Raw genomic sequence first — 14,390 nt, forward strand, 5'->3', positions numbered from 1 at the left:
CTTAGTACAGGGCATAACCAGTGTGTTCTGAGGAACACTTTCAATTTCTTTTGAAGCAGGATACTGAGGGAAGTGAGGAGAGTTCATATCTAGTCAGGGTTAGTACAGGGGCATAACCAGTGTGTTCTGAGGAACACTTTCAATTTGTTTTTGAAGCAGGATACTGAGGGAAGTCAGGAGAGTTCATATCTAGTCAGGGTTAGTACAGGGCATAACCAGTGTGTTCTGAGGAACACTTTCAATTTGTTTTTGAAGCAGGATACTGAGGGAAGTGAGGAGAGTTCATATCTAGTCAGGGTTAGTACAGGGGCATAACCAGTGTGTTCTGAGGAACACTTTCAATTTGTTTTTGAAGCAGGATACTGAGGGAAGTCAGGAGAGTTCATATCTAGTCAGGGTTAGTACAGGGCATAACCAGTGTGTTCTGAGGAACACTTTCAATTTGTTTTTGAAGCAGGATACTGAGGGAAGTGAGGAGAGTTCATATCTAGTCAGGGTTAGTACAGGGGCATAACCAGTGTGTTCTGAGGAACACTTTCAATTTGTTTTTGAAGCAGGATACTGAGGGAAGTCAGGAGAGTTCATATCTAGTCAGGGTTAGTACAGGGCATAACCAGTGTGTTCTGAGGAACACTTTCAATTTGTTTTTGAAGCAGGATACTGAGGGAAGTGGGGAGAGTTCATATCTAGTCAGGGTTAGTACTGGGGCATAACCAGTGTGTTCTGAGGAACACTTTCAATTTGTTTTTGAAGCAGGATACTGAGGGAAGTCAGGAGAGTTCATATCTAGTCAGGGTTAGTGCAGGGCATAACCAGTGTGTTCTGAGGAACACTTTCAATTTGTTTATGAAGCAGGATACTGAGGGAAGTGAGGAGAGTTCATATCTAGTCAGGGTTAGTACAGGGGCATAACCACTGTGTTCTGAGGAACACTTTCAATTTGTTTTTGAAGCAGGATACTGAGGGAAGTGAGGAGAGTTCATATCTAGTCAGGGTTAGTATAGGGGCATGACCAGTGTGTTCTGAGGAACACTTTCAATTTGTTTTTGAAGCAGGATACTGAGGGAAGTGAGGAGAGTTCATATCTAGTCAGGGTTAGTACAGGGGCATAACCAGTGTGTTGTGAGGAACACTTTCAATTACCAGTGTGTTCTGAGGAACACTTTCAATTTGTTTTTGAAGGATGATACTGAGGGAAGTGAGGAGAGTTCACTGGGGAGGAGATTCCAGACTTTTCCAACAATATTAGAAAAGAGGGAGTCACCAGCCTTGTTGTTTGGTTTAGTGGTATGTACTAGAAGTCTCTGAGAAGACCTTAACGATTTCAGGTTTTTATAGGGAGTGATGAGTGTGGATAGAATAGGAGTTTTGGAAGGTTTGTAAAGAGTATTGTGGGCTATGGATAGTTGATGGAATTTAATCAGATTTTGTAGTTCAAGCCATCCCAGCTGCTTTAAATTAATGCAATGGTGGGTTCTAAATGGGTGTCCTGTAGCAAATCTGGCAATGTTATTGTAGGACATTTCCAATTTGCTAAGATTATTTTAGATAGATTAGTGAAAATGGGAGAGGCATAAAGAAGTGAAGAGATTAGATGAGTGTGTGCTATAGTGGTTTTAGCTGAAGGTAGGAGGAAGGATTTTATCCTATAGAGAGAGCCAAGTTTTTTGTTGACAATTTTTATAGTATTGTTGATATGGATATCAAAGTTCAGATTGTTGTCAATGGTGATACCCAGTAGTTTAGTGGTTGGCTTGGGGGATATAATAGTTTTATTGGTAGAGATAACTGAGAAATCTAGAGGAGAGGACTTATTGGTGGGAGAGAAAAGGAGGAGTTTAGTCTTTTGGGGGGTTAGGAGAAGGCATCTATGTGTGAACCATTTCTCAACTGTGTTAAATACATGTTGGGTAAGAGATTGAAGTTCAGAAGAGGTGGTGGCTGAGCATATCAGTGTGGAGTCATCTGCATATTTTATGTATGTGGCTTGGGGGATGGCAAGGTGAAGATCATTAATAAATATGGAAAAAAGTAGAGGTCCTAGGATGGACCCTTGAGGGACACCAAGGTTGACGGGCAGGTGAGAGGAGAGAGACTTGTGCCATAGTACGGCCTGTTGTCTTTTATCAAGGTAGGACTGGAACCACTTTATAGAAGATGTATCTAGTGACAGGGATTTCAGTATTTTGATGAGAATTTGGTGATTTACCATGTCAAAAGCTTTAGACAGGTCAATAAATAGTGCTGAAGAAAACTTGTTAAGATTGCGTTTTTTGTTGATACAATCTGTGAAGGAAAAAAGGGCAGTGGTAGTGCTATGTGAAGGTCTGAATCCATGTTGACAGTTGGAAAGTAAATTATTTTGGGTTAGATGGTCAAGTACTTGTCTGTGAATACATTTCTCCATGATCTTTGCCAAAGGAGAGAGAAGGGCAATGGGGCAGTAGTTGGAGAGTTCAGTGGAGTGTCCACCTTTATGGAGGGGGATAATATGGGAAATTTTCCATAAACTGGGGATATGACTTTCGGTAATAGTGTTATTGATCAGAATAGAAATGGGATAAGCAATAGCTTTGGCTGGTTGTTGTAGGAATTCAGCAGGTATAAATTCACCCCCTAAATGGCCCATCTCAATACCGGAAGATTGCCAAATTCCAGTAATAACGGCCACACAGGTACAAAACGCACTCTCTAAAGCCAAGAATACAGCATCCATGGGGCCAGATGACATCCCGGGCTGTGTACTACATGAACTACAATATGAACTGGCACCTCACCTAAGTGTCATGTTTAATCATAGCCTCACCTCAGGTTTCGTGCCCACTGAGTGGCGCAGAGCTACAGTTATCCCAATCCACAAGGGAGGATCCACCTTGGATCCAGGAAACTACCGTCCCATCAGTCTGACAAGCCTTATCTGCAAGGCCATGGAGCGTATTATCATGGAACTTATAAACAAAGACATTGGCAACCTTCAAACACTGGACCCCACCCAGTTTGGGTTTGTGAAGGGCCGATCTTGTCTCCTGAACCTGATTGACTTCTTTGAATCAGTCTCAAGAGCCATGGATAAGGGTAAAGTGGTCCACACAGCCTATCTAAACCTTGCCAAGGCCTTTGACACCATCCCCCACTCTGGAATCATAGATAAACTTACTAAGTTGGGCATTAATCCCTATGTCACCCAATGGGTTGCTAAATGGCTTACTGATGAAACCCACACTGTAAAAGTAGCCGACTCCAAATCCAGCTCCAGACAAGTGGAGTACCTCAGGGTCCAGTCCTGGGGCCGCTCTTGTTTGGCATCTACTTCTCTGAAGTACATGTCAACACTAAGGGACTCTGGCTAACAAAGTTTGCAGATGACTGCAAACTGGGAGCCATTATTGAATCCCCAAATGATGTGGATACTCTACAAAAGGGCCTTACAGGAACAGATGCTTGGTGCCAGAGCCATGGGCTCAAGCTCAATGCCAAGAAATGTATTGTTATCCCCTTTGGGAAAAAACATGTATCCATGAATTACCATATAGGTGGCAGTACACTAAACACAGAAAGTGTGATAAGAGACTTAGGGACACAGGTTGGACAGTGGTCTCACCTTCGATAACCACATCGCCACAACAGTCAGGAAATCCTTCTATGTGGCACACCTCATCACGAAGGGCTTTTCGTCCAGAAAAAAGGAGGTCATTGTTTTATTTTATTTATTTTTTTATTTAACATTTGTTGACTGGGAAAGTCCGACTAGGTTCCACAGAGCCTGTTTTCAGCGGAGGCCCGGGGAGAAATGCTCCAGATGCATGTCTTTGGAATGTGGGAGGAAACCGGAGTACCCGGAGGAAACCCACGCGAACACAGGGAGAACATGCAAACTCCACACAGAAGGCACCCCAGCCGAGAATCGAACCAGAGAACCTCTTGCTGTGAGGCAACAACGTTAACCGCTGCACCACTGTGCCGCCCATTGTCCCACTGTACTCATCCCTCATTAGACCCATTGTAGAATACAACACCCCATTTGGTATGTACCTCTCAAGACATCTGCAACAACTGGAAAGGCCTCAGAAATACCTCACTAAAAGGATCACAGGCCTAAAGCAGATGCCCTACGCTGACCGCCTTAAACTCCAGCTATACTCTGTCACATATCGTCTACTCAGAGGCGATCTCTTCTTAACTTACAAGGCCATGTCAAACCCAGAGATATTGGACATGCTACACTTAAAGAAATCCCAATCCCTCAGAGCTACACGCTCCAGGGATCTAAACTTTGTCATCACAATAAACAAAACATGCTGGAGGGATAGGTTCCTGACCCAGAGACTCCCCAGACTCTGGAATAGATTGCCCATACATGTCAAGCAGAGTGCCTCTTTGGACCTCTTCAAGAGGAACCTTGACGATTGGATGGGAGAAAGGAAATTCACCCCAGGGATCACGTCAGTCGCCCTGCTAGACAGGGGTCCAGGAAAGTAAATAATGTGGGAAGAAATAGCAAGGGAATTGTTATGGCTAGGCTTGTATAGGCCCTAGGGCTGATAGCCTAGTACCAACCTATGAACCTAAGGTAGTTGGTCTGCTGAGGGTGAGCATGGTTTTAGTTTCTGTAGAAGGGTTAGAATATATGTTGTTGGGACAGGTTGAATATGAAAAGTAGGGGGTAAGGTTGATTTATAGGAAGGTAGAGTGAAGCTATTAGGTAATAGTTGACTAGCTAGTGTTTGTATAGCATTAGTAAGAAAGGTATTGAAAGCATTAGCTGTATTCATTGGATTTTTGTGGTCAGTATTTTGAGGGTCTGGAGAAGTAGATTGACCTGGATGGCGTAGCTGGTTAATGCTAGCCCAAAATTTTTGTGGGTTGTTTTGATTAGTTTGTTGGGATTGTAGGTAGTAGTTTCTTTTATCAGATATTATAGCTTTCTCATCAGAACACACATGAAAATGCCCTTACCATTCCCATAGGAAGAATCCGTGATTAGTTTTGATAGTTACAGAATGATTTTCCAGAATAATACAGTGTATTGCTCTTCCCACTCAGTCACAACTTTGGGTCTCTTTCTGACTATTCATGTGACTGTGAACTTGTAATAAGACTGCAAAAAAATTCCTTGTTATCTGTAAAGGCTAAATTCTCACTCTTGCAATACTTGAATAAAAGAAAATGTATATTAATTTTGACAATGCATCTCTGACGCACTGTTTCCTGGAGTATCTTCATAGCAATGACAGAACACAGTTGGTCATCATGTATATAAATGTGAAGTAAACTTACTGTAAATGCTTTGCCCCTAAGTGTGTCTTCAGTTAATTTGCAAAACATAAATTTTCCAAAACTTTAGTAATAGAATAGCAAACATGATTCATATACCTAGAAAATAAACTTTGTAGGAATTTTCCAACACCTCACACTCTGGTTATATACAGCAGATTGTACTGAACAGTCAGGTAACCTTAAAAAAATGGAGGTTAAGGAAAACACAATGCAATATTCAAAATTACTTAAGTTCCAGAGGTGAACTTCATCCTTATTTCTCAGTCAGACTCTTGACATTGCATTTACCTGTATTTAAAGAAAACAGAACGTTGTTGAGAGGCCTTTTCAGTACTGTGAATGTTCAGCCTGTAATGGACATTCATTTGGCTTGAAAAATGGAAGCACTTGAAAATGAAGTTTGATATGCAAAATAAAATAGAGTAGCCTGCCCAATGGTGTAGAGGGATAAACCCCGGGCTATGGCTTAGGTGACCTCAAGTTCAGTTAGCGACTCTGGTGCTTAATGGTGCTGGCAGGGAGGATGAATGTCCCTTTCCTAGGGGCAGGGGTAGAGCCAGTCACATGCTGCAGCAGCCCTTTAGAGGAGGAAATGGACCTGCACTCTGAGGACATGCTTTTGTGGTAGCCTTCATCAACAAGTGCAGGGAAAGACATAGTGGCCTGAACAGTGACACAAGTTGTACATCTCTCCCCCTTCCCCTTTCCCTTAGCAGGATGGGTTAGACCAGTAACAAAAATATCCTCATTGCCGCAATGTTTGTGAGAACATAAGCACTTGTCATGGTTGCCTAAATCATGTCCCCCTCCCAGTGGCTCTGAAAAATAGGCTGGAGTCCGACTGAGCTGGCTGGATGGTCAGCAAGCTTGGGAGCAAAAAGCACTTAAAAAAATAACCAAATACTCTCTGAGACCAACTGTATCAGCTCCCAGTCACTTGTCACTATTATCATATCATGAGTGTTTGGTCCATTAATTATCCTCCATTGAGGTCTCAAAATTTTGCTTTCACTGTATTCTGTCCTCCTTTAGAGAGTCCAGCTTAACTTTCAGCTACATTCTCATCTGTAAACAAATGATGTTGTCTGCTGCTGTCATTTAACTGCAGAGAGTGTCGCATCATTTATTTATTTTACATTTGTTGACCGGGATAGCCCAACTGGATGCATGTCCATTTTCAGCGGAGGCCTGGGGAGAAAAGCTCCAAGGTAAACAAAAACATTAAAAACATGTCTTCCCTTACTGTGGAACAGGGTCCCGATCTACATAAGGCAGAGACCCTCACTATCACTCTTCAAGAGGAACCTTGATGAGTGGATGGTTAACAGAAAGTTCACACCGGGGATCACACCAACAGCACTACTAGATAGGGGCCAAGGGTACTAGCTGCTAGTACAAGAGTCTAGGGAACTACTAAAGGGGCAGTGAATACCGCACAACATGGCTGGGCTAATAAATGCCTTCGTGCAGATAGCTCAGTACTAACCTATGTTACAGTTATAATTTTGACAGAGTACATAAGCAAACAATAATAAACATGTTCCACAGGTTAGAGTTAAACCCTGGTGAAAGCCAGGGGTAAATTAAACAGTAGCTGATTAATAGATTTTGCACAATCTAGAAGAGAGTTAGCCAGGCTTGATAAAATTATATAGCCAGTTTAGTGCCAGATGTTGTTTGGTCTAGTTTTAAATTGACCTAGGGAGGAGAGTAAAGTAAATTTAAGTTCTAACTTTTGTACTGACCGTGGGTATGTGTCGGCCTGTAAAATCTGATGTTTGTACCAAAAATGTCCCACTTTGGCCATTTGAAAAGGTGGCAACCCTAATTTGGCTTCCACAGGGACGGACCCTGTTTTTAAATCACATCACTATCTGCATACTCTTGTGTGCTGGTTAGCCTACACACATACTTCTCTAACATTCTTCTGCAAAATCGAATACCCACTCATTCTCATCTGACTGCATGCTAATGACTTCTCTACAAAAGTTAAACCTGCTCTAAACTCCCTCAGACCCTTCTTCTCTACTGTATTACTTTATTTTTTTCTTGTGATCCCCATCATTCTGTTGATTTTATGTAAATATGTACGTATATATCCTGTTGTTGAATTTTTAGTGCTTGTTCACTATGTTAAACTATATGTAAATGTATATTTTACAGTGTTTGTTCATGTATGTTTGTTCATGTATGTTAACCTATATGTAAATGTATATTGTACAGTGTTTGTTCACGTATGTTAACCTACATGTAAATGTATATTGTACAGTGTTTGTTCACGTATGTTACCCTATATGTAAATGTATATTGTACAGTGTTTGTTCACGTATGTTAACCTACATGTAAATGTATATTGTACAGTGTTTGTTCATGTATGTTAACCTATATGTAAATGTATATTGTACAGTGTTCACATATGTTAACCTACATGTAAATGTATATTGTACAGTGTTTGTTCACGTATGTTAACCTACATGTAAATGTATATTGTACAGTGTTTGTTCACGTATGTTAACCTATATGTAAATGTATATTGTACAGTGTTTGTTCACGTATGTTAACCTATATGTAAATGTACAGTGTTTGTTCACGTATGTTAACCTATATGTAAATGTATATTGTACAGTGTTTGTTCATGTATGTTAACCTGTATGTAAATGTATATTGTGCAGTGTTTGTTCACGTATGTTAACCTATATGTAAATGTATATTGTACAGTGCTTGTTCACATATGTTAACCTATATGTAAATGTATATTGTACAGCGTTTGTTTACGTATGTTAACCTATATGTAAATGTATATTGTACAGCGTTTGTTCACGTATGTTAACCTATATGTAAATGTATATTGTACAGTGTTCACATATGTTAATCTACATGTAAATGTATATTGTACAGTGTTTGTTCACGTATGTTAACCTACATGTAAATGTATATTGTACAGTGTTTGTTCACGTATGTTAACCTATATGTAAATGTATATTGTACAGTGTTTGTTCACGTATGTTAACCTATATGTAAATGTATATTGTACAGTGTTTGTTCACGTATGTTAACCTATATGTAAATGTATATATTGTACAGTGTTTGTTCACGTCTGTTAACCTATATGTAAATGTATATTGTACAGCGTTTGTTCACGTATGTTAACCTATATGTAAATGTGTATTGTACAGCGTTTGTTCACGTATGTTAACCTATATGTAAATGTATATTGTACAGTGTTTGTTCATGTATGTTAACCTATATGTGAATGTATATTGTACAGTGTTTGTTCACATATGTTAACCTATATGTAAATGTATATTGTACAGTGTTTGCTCACGTATGTTAACCTATATGTAAATGTATATTGTATACTGCTTTTGCTCCGATGTGTTGTAACCTAGACTGAGCCTGCAGTTGGTTATTTTTGTGATTAGTGTTCTACCCTTATAAGCAAATACAAATTAATTAAAGCTCCAGATGTTGCTTCAGTGGCAACTTGCAGTAAGGGACTGTTGGGTTGCAGCCTCTCTTTTTTTATTTGTTAAAAGTATGTTTAAAACATTTTTATTTAATTTGGGAAAATATTTTTTTCTTTCCCAGAATTCATGCAACACACATTTGTTATTGTTCATGTGTGAGGTTCCAGGTTTTCTTAACACAAACAAACAAATAAAATACATTTCTTTGCTTGACTACAAGATTACTTCCCTATGGAGACCAAGGCAATTAGGTCTTTTGAAGTTCCTCTTGTTGTTTTAAGGGAGATGAGCATCACTGCCATGGAGATGTTTGGGCTGCAGGAGGAAGCAGTGGCAGTCTGTTTCTTCATTGCCATCCATGTCAGGTGACTGGCAGCCTGGCACGGGCACTAGGGAAACTACTGTTACATTATGTCATTTAATGGAACAAAGTAACCAGTACAAGGACTTAAATTTAATTTACAGTTAGTTCATAACTAGGGGAAGGTTTTTTTTTTTCAAGTTTGTTCAGTGCTGCCACCAGCAATATGCATTTTTGTGATTTTGTTTAACAATGCTCCTACTCCCTTACAAGGGGGGTATTTATGCACTAAGGCTGCACACGTACTACTTTGACAGTATTATATTATATTTGGAAAAAATGTACACTTGACTGAGCAGTGTAGTTTAAATGAATACACAGGTGTCTTCCTAAGTAGAATGATTTAAACTATTATTCAAAGACCATGAGTTGCCAATATATTTGGAGTTGGGGGTTATCCTGACATAAAAATACAAGTCATAATGTTGAACCAGTAGCTGAAAGATAAAGCTGTTACATGCCTTCCTATATCATTTAGTAGAAACACTTTGATACATTGAGATTATCACTGCATAGATATTCTTATCACCAGACGTTTTCACAAGGTTTGGTAGTTGTGATTGGCCAACCAGCCATCAATCTGTAGCGGGACTCACTCCATGAATCATTGAATATGTTAGTCTAGCTTGTAATAGTACATTAATGGGGATGCCTTATTTGTTTTATCTTCCTTGTGTTCCCCATTTCAGGCTTGCCTTCCTCCATGAGTTATCTTGATGATGATAATTGACACTTGAGCAGCAGTTCCTATTGCAGATGGTTCTCCTCTCGTCTTCATTAAGTTTCATAAAATGGGTATTGCAACCTCACTCCTTTCAGATATTGCCAGTCCTGTCTCCATTTTCACAAAATTGAAATGCCTTGGTAAACAGGTTGCTACCAAGCAAAATCCCTTGTCAAACAGGCACATACTTGTTAGTATTATCTTTACAGGACTCCAGTAATAGAGGTTAGAATAACAAATGTTTTTATCTCATATGATAGGCTTCATCATGTTTTGGTTGAGATAAGTTCCCAACTAAAAACCATATGATTATAAAGACAGACTTGGTGTCTGGAAGTGAAGTACATTTTGTTTGCTAACCAGTTCTAAGAGGGAGTGGTTTCTGTCTGTGACCTGGAACTACATCATTGATTTGGGCAGTGCTGTGATCACATGACAAGTGCCAATGAAATCTATATGGGGTGGCTGGAACTAATACAACGTGGTGATACAGCTGGCATCAGCAGATGTGCCCATTTAGAGCATGACAGGACCTCCCTTGGTGTACACATAAATGTGTATGATGCTGCCAGACACTCTGCTGTGTGTTTCCACTTCTCCTTCCCATCACGTTAGTGGTAGAGGCCGTGTAACCCCTGGTGGGGAGAGAGTACACACAAAACATTATTGCCAGTGCCTGTTACTTCTTTTTCTTTCTAAAGTGGCTAATTTTCATTCTTTTCTTATGCCTGAGTTGTAGTCTTTAAACTCATTTCCCTTCCCCCTAAACACCTCCCCCTCGTATCTGTCACAGTGGCAAATTTGAGCTGTTTGTGGCTGTGATTGACAGCTGAGAATACTGTTGTGTGTGATTATCCCTGTTTGTGTCTTAAGTAGTCATTGAAAAGCAAGAAATGGTAACTAAACCTGACTGAAAGAAAGCAGGGTATATGTGAAAATACATGTAAAGTCAAAACATTGACAGGAGCTTTTAGGGGCTATGGTGTAATATTTTAAAGCCAAACATTGCATTATGGATGGGATACCTTAAAAAATCAAGACACCAGACCCCATGTGGGCAGACTCTAGAATTATTTTTAAAAATATAAAAATAAATATATAGTGTCCAAAAGTAGTGTTAAAATGTAGGAAATATCAAGACTTGATAAAATAAACATGTTTCTCAGTCTGTGAGTGTGGTTCTGATTTCAAGACCAAATACAGCATTTGTATGTTATACCTTTAAATGTACTTTTTTTTTTTTTTGCTACCAGTGATCAATTTTTCCCCCCTCTCTGCCTAAATCTACTATATACCAATTTGTCAATATTGGAATGTTCCCACTTCCAGTAGGGCACAAGCCACTGCCATACAGGTAAAAATTTTGTGCTCCTTGCAAAGGTTATGAGGGCATTTTTTCATTGTCCCTGCAAAAGTGCTGGTGAGTTCTTAAGCCACAGCAAGGACCACTTTACCCTACTCCACATGCACCAAGGGTTACTGTCACTGACTTGGACAGTCGCACCTACATTCTCCCTGCACTAGCACCCTGATACTTCTCCCCCCTCCAGTGAAAGCTGTCCCAGCAAAGTAGTGGCAACAGCTGGCTAAGCCCACCACCGCACCACACCTCCAACCAGGACAGGTGCAGATATCATCTATTGCCTGCGCCTTTAGCCACCTGAGTTGCTAATAAACTCTTGGTGCCTTGGCCGTAGTTAGAGCTTTACTGCTGTACTCCACTAGTGCAGGATAGCTAGTGACAACCTTTTAGTAAAACTTGCTTTTAAAGCCTCATAGCCTCTAACTTGAGGTTTCTTGTCTGTTCCTTAATTTATGTGCAAGATCGATATCACTTGATATTGCTAGTGAGACTGCCAGTCTTAAAAATTAAAACATCTGTAATTTCACTATTTCTTGAAATGTCACACGAAATTTCAACGTACTGAGTTCCCACTGTATGAAATGCGTATGGCTGCCATTGTGCTATTCTTTCTAAAACTGTCATTTAGTAGTCTTAATTACAAAATATTTTTAAACAGAATTGCATAACAGTATACGTGTAGTTAAGTATTTTTGGACACAATTGTACAATGATACTTGTGCAGTTCACAAGCTGCAAACTCAAATGGTAGGTTGAAAATATGCTGCGAAGAAATGTTGACATTATGAATCAGCATTTGGCTTGAAACTATATTTCAGAAACACTAAAATTATAGTAGTTTTAATAGTTGCGTTAAATACTCATTACTTCATAATTGTTTAACTTTTTCAGACCAGATTTACGGCATTGCACCACATGAGCTGCACAGCTGACATACCTGTCTGCTGAAAAAGGATTCCACAAACTGATTGCAGGCTGGTGCTTTTTAGATAGGAATGCTCAATGACAGCTGTGCACGTCACAGGGTGAAAGCTCACACATCCAGAAATTTGGGTCTATATCAGAACAGCGAAAAATCAAAATATCGAATGACCTAAAGGTCGGAAATGCAAGACCTTGAACTCGCAATTGTGGGGGGAAGGCTACAACCCCCCCCCACGCTAAATATATATACCAACTCCGAGATTGCACTACAGTGAGGAAAGGGCAAATATTCCAATCTTCACTGTACCACGATCTCACAAAACACAGATCGAGATCTGGCATTTCCGACCTTTAGGTCATTCAATATTTTGAATTATCATTGATCTAATAGGAACCCGAAAATTCAGTATGAACGTAGTTAACAAATGGTGAAGTTATACTCATTTAAAAAACTGTAAAACTGCTATATGAAGAAAAAAAAACTATTGCAGGAAAATCTAGCTGTACATCAGTAGATTCCAAAATCCATACATAATGCACAGCTGTTTGCCTTTTCAAAAGCCCACATACAGGAACTGTCTGGTTCAGTATTAGAACAGTGGTGCTTTGGAACTTAAATGAATACAATTTCATACAGGGAACTCTTAAATGTCTTTGGACTGTTGTTTTGCATATAATCTCCAAAAATGATGGATACTGGATTTACAGTGACATTCACTGGTATGAGACGGTGTTGTTGATGAACTTTAAGGACTTGCATTTAAAAGTTTTTATGACAGCTGCACATTTCGGAGGAAATGAATGGCCAGAGCAAACAAAACACGATTATGTGGTTATTTCAGAGGTCATTCCTACAGAGTAGTTAAGTAGCAGTACTGTACTATACAAGGGTCAGCAGCTAAGGGTGAAAGTAAAGTACTAAATATTTATAGGCTGCCTGTCCATTAAATGCACAGTCAAGAAATCTATTTCCACTAATGCCCCTCATTCTGGAAGACACCGTTTTAATAGTGGTTTGATCAGATTAGCAGTGGTGCGTTGTGTGGATATTTCTCCCCATCTCAGGGAATATGTTCAGGGCCCTTGGAGTTGCTGTGATTCTTGGTGAATGGCTGGGATATCTGCTGGAATCAGTGAAAGATTGAGGATGAGAAGCAAAAGTCAGCAGTGAATATGGTGCGAGCAAACATGTAGTGCATAAGGTAAGCTCATTCATGCCTAGTAGTGCATCAGGGATCTCTCAACAATTATGGAAAATACCTGTCGGAACAAAATTCTAATTTTTGTATGTACTTGATTTGTTTTCCAGCTTGGTGGACTGGTCCAAGGATTCTTTCCAGCTACATTTTGGGTCAAGAATGCAGTACTAAACTTAAAGTATTGTATTTGGTGTCATTTTCAAGACATGTAATGTCCAAACACTAGATGATTGCAGATTTACAGGTAGGGTTTTGACATTGAATAAAATAGACAAGAATGGACCACAGTTCAGTAATTACAGTACTTGATGATATGACATCAGTTTTGTGAATAATTCAACCACAATTGTATACCTTAGAAAAATGTGTATGCAGGTATATTTTTTAGAAGTAAACATCAAAAAGGTGTAGTAATAAATCACTACCTACCATTGTAGCTTTAGTTAATGGTTTCTTTTTAACCATCATCTCTGAAACGGTAGCACCTGTTGGTTTCTGTGAGATGTTCTAATAACTTATTCTTAATGTCAGGGTAGTTTCTTTTATTTCTGATATCCACAGATAAAATGGTTTGTTTGCTGAGTCACCTTTAAATCTGTTTTCTCCTATTTCTAATGTAAAAGGTACCCTGTGCAGTGTCAGAGATTATTTTATATTTGCCCTTGGATTGTAGAGTGAGGTGCTTGCATTTAGTGTTTGACTTGTAGTGGGGACAGTAATGTTTATAAAGTAGATTGTATATCAACACTGAGATGAGTGAAGTTGCTCAAGCAGTGACAAGCTAGCCAGTTGCCTTGTGCAAAGTACAACAGTGCAGCAAATTCGTGAAGCTTGATTCCTTTCACCGCCATTTACCTACTGTGTGACCGAGCAGGTCACTTAACCCGACAGTTCCCCCAGGTCGTACATGGAAAGGGGCACTTGATTACAGTGGACTTACAGTTAATTTGTTATAAAAAGAAAAGCAAGGATGCTCATTTTTTGGCCAGAGGTGTGAAGCTACATGTCTTTTTCCATTAATAAAAATCTGAAGTAGGCAGGGTGTCTATCTTGCTGTTTCATCTTCTGGATGCTG

At 39.5% G+C, this 14,390-nt stretch overlaps 1 protein-coding gene across 2 annotated transcripts in view; it reads left to right on the plus strand.

Annotated features, from left to right (window-relative positions):
* Positions 1 to 14,390, plus strand: part of DNA2 (DNA replication helicase/nuclease 2) — a 1,108,563-nt gene that overhangs the window by 515,366 nt on the left and 578,807 nt on the right. The window lies entirely within an intron of this gene.

This window comes from Protopterus annectens, chromosome 14.part0, assembly GCF_019279795.1.
Source record: "Protopterus annectens isolate FY-2018-M chromosome 14.part0, PAN1.0, whole genome shotgun sequence".
Classification (NCBI taxonomy): Eukaryota; Metazoa; Chordata; order Ceratodontiformes; family Protopteridae; genus Protopterus; species Protopterus annectens.